Source organism: Manacus vitellinus, unplaced genomic scaffold, assembly GCF_001715985.3.
Source record: "Manacus vitellinus isolate BGI_N305 unplaced genomic scaffold, ASM171598v3 scaffold_104_pilon, whole genome shotgun sequence".
NCBI classification, from domain to species: domain Eukaryota; kingdom Metazoa; phylum Chordata; class Aves; order Passeriformes; family Pipridae; genus Manacus; species Manacus vitellinus.
The window spans coordinates 562773-567358 of NW_021938821.1; the positions used below are offsets into that span (position 1 = coordinate 562773).

The 4586-nt window shown below is 44.8% G+C and overlaps 1 long non-coding RNA gene across 1 annotated transcript; it reads right to left on the bottom strand.

Annotated features, from left to right (window-relative positions):
• Positions 1–2368: 2368 nt before the first annotated feature.
• LOC108644270 lies at positions 2369–3075 on the bottom strand. The gene is made up of 3 exons (XR_001923175.1): positions 3009–3075; positions 2755–2816; positions 2369–2564 (listed from the first exon to the last, which is right to left on the bottom strand). It is a non-coding gene; the product is annotated as an uncharacterized LOC108644270 (long non-coding RNA).
• Positions 3076–4586: the final 1511 nt, after the last annotated feature.

Here is a 4586-nt window from a genome sequence, read left to right on the forward strand (position 1 = left end):
CCTTTAGCTGGTCTCTACCCACAAGTTGTTAGAATAATTAATGAAATGGATATGCAAAAATGCCTGAGGGTGGCAGGACCTCTTTCAGGAGCACGTCCTGGGCACAGAACTTGTACTGGAGCTGTCCAGAATGGTGTCTGGGTGTAAACTGGTGTGTCCCTGCCCTGTGACAGTGAGGTGTGAAGGACAAAGGCAGGGAAATGAGACACTGAGTGGCCCCTAATAAATGTGGCACAGACTTCCATTACAAACTGCATAGGTTGCAATGCCAATGTTTCTAAATGTGTTCTGTGGTATATTTTTTCAATGTTTGGAAAAGCGAGGGACAGTTGAAATTCTTTTTTCCTCTTTAGTGAAAAACATGCTGAAATGCTATACCTTCCCTTTTAATTCCAGACACGTGATTCTCGTAATTAATTCACGTAATTCACTGGATTTAATGGCTTTACCTTCTGAGCTTTGTGTGTTGGTCATCCCCCTGCATCCAACTCTTTCTCTAGGAAATCTCTGTATATTAGTCCTAATTTTTTACTTCTTCACAAGTGATGTTTGCAATGTATTGTACTTCCCTTAAAATAAATGTAGGGAAAATAATGCTGCTGTTTCTCTAATTGGAATGGCATCATCTGTTATAAAACCAAATGCTTCCCTTTGTCATTTGACCTGTGTATTGTTCAAATTTAAAACTCTCTTGTTGTTGACCTGAGATCAGTGCTGTTCATAGAATGTCGGGGGTGGAGGAGACAGAAAAAGGAATAATGTTGTTTTACATGGAGGAAGATGATAGCTCTTTGTAGGTTTTGCTAGAACATTTGATGCTTTTATGGGGTATAAAATATGACATCAAGGGTTTTTGTTCCATTTGCCTCCCAGTCTTCTAGCACTCCTTGTTTCTGCCCAGTTCTAGTGGTGTGTGCTGCCTGCCCCAGCAGTGATGCCTGAAGGAATCCTGCAGTGTGCAGGGTGGCTTTCACTTGGTTGGTTAGTAGGTGTGGGGTAGGATGATGCTTTCAATCTTTCTCTTCCACTGAAGGAAGTCACTTGTGCATCTCCCTTGGTACTCAGCTGTGAGTGGGGAAACCCACAGGTGGGCTTTCTGGGCAGGAGGGGCAGTTGGGAAGGGTTAGTGGCTGTGGGGCAAGTGTGGTTCTCCATTTTCAGTGGCACCTACTGCGTGTTCCAGGGAGTTTGTCACACTGACTGGCACTGGGGGTGCTCACTTCTGTAGCACAGCCAAGCAAACCCCATCATGGGAGCACTTCTTTTGAAATCCATCAGTGCTGGCTCATAGAACAAGGTCTCAGTCTTAAAAAAAATCCAATTGAGGCATTGTGACTGGGTAAAATAGCAGGAAACTACTGACTAACTCTGAAAAGCATCTAAAAGTGCCCGGTGCTGCAGCAGCTGTCAGGGTGAGTGCCCAGCCCAGAGGTCATGGCAGGTGTGTTCCAGGGGTTCAGTGCTGGTTTGCAGTTGGTACTGTGGCCACACTTGCTGATTTGGAGGTTTGGGGAAGGGAGAGAAAAAAAGAAATATCTTTGCACTGTGTATTTATTTTTTATTTTAAAAGAAATTATGTATAACAGATAGAAAGTACTTATGATGAATGTAGTTCTTAACTTAATCTTAGGAATCTGTTGATCAGTGTCTTGAAAGTATTCTCCACGGGAGAGTATTAATCTAAATATCTCTGAAAGTAATTAAATCCAGACTCTCTAGCATATAAGGACTGCTTATTTCATTAGAAATGTAGAAAAATAGGAAGTCATTACTTTAAAAAGTCAGTTGTTAAATTTAACGTGGCCTGCTTTGTATTTAGCATTGAATCTTGCTGTATTTATGTAAAGGGTTTAAAACAAAATTTATGGATTAGATGCAGATTTTCTAGGCAACGATTTTTTTCCTCAAGTCTAAAGCAATTTGCTTTGTTCTAATTTATTTTATTCATTTTGCTACAAAGCAGTTTGTGGCAGCACTTCAGTTACCAGACAATTTTTTTTCATGGATTTATCACTTTTTTCCATGAACACGTAGCTCTGGTTGTAGATGGGTACTGTGGTTTCTGTCTAGGAGAACTTGTTCCCTGCTGAAATACTGAGAAGTACGTCTTTAAACATGACACAGAAAAGCTTTGCCGGTCAAAAGGCCTTAATGTAAGATTTTTTTTGACTTTAAAAGTGGAGAGATTAATCAGTATTCACGTTTATTCTTTATTTTAAATATAATCTATTTTTGTCAAGGAGTTAAACCTGGTGCACCTTGAAATATTGGCATATGAAATCATTGTTCCGTTGCCATTGCAGGAGGTTGTAGAATTATGGAAAGCACAGTCAAGGTATCACCTGAACTGTCACTTAAGTGTCACCCAGAGCAGGATCCGTAGTTAAGTTTGTCACTGTTTGTCTTGAAACACCTGCTGGTAAAAGGTCTGAGGCCTCCCAGCAGGAACTGGTGCTGCAGGTCCACAGGTCCTGAGGATCCTCAGCTCTGAACAGGGTCAGAACACGCTGTGATCTCATGGGATCTGTGTTGTCCTGCAGGTTCTACCCAAAGGAAAACTGAAACTGGAAAAAAGGATGGTTTGCACCTGTAAAACCTAACATGTATCTGTACTGTGGAATTCTGAAGGGATTCCCTGCATGAAAATGCCCAGAAAAAGAGGCCTCACTGGAAAAGTCTTCTCACCAAAGAGAAATCACAGCTTTAAAACGAAAAACCGAAAACTTCAGGTTTTGATTATAACAATAAGCTTACTTGCTCTAGGGTCCTGTTTTCCTAGCTGGATTACATCTCAGGAAGGCATCCAAAAGCAGATACTTTTCACAAAAAAGGACAAAAAAAAAAAAAAAGCTTTACTGAAAACCTGGTTTATTGCTGAGGAACAGCTTCCATGAAAAAATTTTGACTAGCTCTATCTCAAAACTAGGAAAATATAAATTTATTCATTTTTATTCCTGAGGCATCCAGAATTAGGCATTTTTCTCTTTCTGCAATCACAACATACATACCTTGAGAGCAGTCAGTGTAATAGATTTCCTGTCTGGAGTCCAGTTGCTGTGTGTTACTCTTGGATCTGTTGGATAACACAAAGTGTGCTTAATAACAAAGCCTGCCAGTTCCCTTCCCTCTGCTCTTCCCCTCTTGGCAGATTACCAGATTTATGTTGGATTTCTTGGGTCTTTGTTAATTTCTTCTGCCAAAGAATGTGCTCTGATTGCACTGGCTGGAGAGAAGAGAACGCTGAAGGATGAGTTTGGTGCTGCTCTTTGTGAGCAGTGCTGTGTCCCCTGCACCCACGCCCACACCAGCCCTGCTAGATGGGGGGTGCTGCTCATGGAGCCAGGAGCTGGAAGGGACCACAAGGACCATCCAGTCCAACCCCTACCCCTGCCCAGGACACCCCAGCAATCCCACCCTGTCCCTGAGAGTGTTGTCCAAACCCTCCTGGAGCTCTGGCAGCCTTGGGGCTGTGCCCACTGCCCTGGGGAGCCTGGGCAGTGCCAACCGCCCTCTGGGGGAAGAACCTTTCCCTGAGATCCAGTCTAAACCTCCAGTGTCCCAGAGACCTGGGATTGATGACATGGAATGTCAGGCTCCAACTGCAGCACCATCTCCTTCCTATCTGCTTTTGTCAGTTGAACCCGAGGCAGGTGTGATGGGAACACACGGTCACCAGTTCCCTTAGGACAGAACTGGGATATGCCCTTCCAGGGGAAGGCTCAGGTGTCTCAGGGAAAGGTGGTGCAGCTGTGTCAGGAGCAGGGGAGTCTGAGCTAACGGGGCACTTACCATGCAGTTTTGAAGCTTGTTCTGGGCTCCCAAATGTATATGAAATCTTACATATAATTAAAAGAAATTGTTTAAAAAAAAGTTTGTGGAGAGAAATGACACCTAGCAGTAGACCCGTTAATGAGACTGGAACAGCAAGGGAGATTGCAGATGCCCAGCCTTCTCTGCAGGTGTCTAATAGATGTTCTGTGTGCCTGAGATGCTGTTCCCCTTTCCCAGTTATACCCAGTTGCCTGTAAGAGTCGTTCCTGATCTCTGGAAGTTTCTCTCCCGTGTTCCCAGCCTGTGGTCACTGCCATGTTCCCGCTGTGGGGTGTGTGGGGTGTGTGGGGTACAGCTCCAGCCAGGCCATGGATGTTGGTGCAGGAGGCTCCCCCAGCCCCCCTTTGCCTCCTTGAGTAGAAACCCGTCCTTGTAAACTCGGCAGGAACAGCAAAGCCTGGACAAAGCCTTCCCTGGGCTCGGGCAGCTCCGGAGGGCACTGCCAGCTGCGGGCACTCCTTTGTGCTGGCCCCAGAGGGGCAGCCACAGGGGCAGCTGTGTCCCTGCCCAGCCAGAGCCTGCCGTCTGTTCTTCCTCTCACAAACACCAACGGGTGAACATGTTTTGTGTGATTTCAAATCCACTTAAAGTTCATGGGTTTGAAATCAAAACCAGAACTCAAACCTTACGAGGTTTGTGTTCTGTTAGGAGCTGGCCTTTGGCCAGGGCACGTCTGTTCCTTTAACTTTTTATCCCTGGAATCAAATACGTGCCAGTTTGCTGTACCAGGTCACTCGTACTGCTTTAGATTCCCT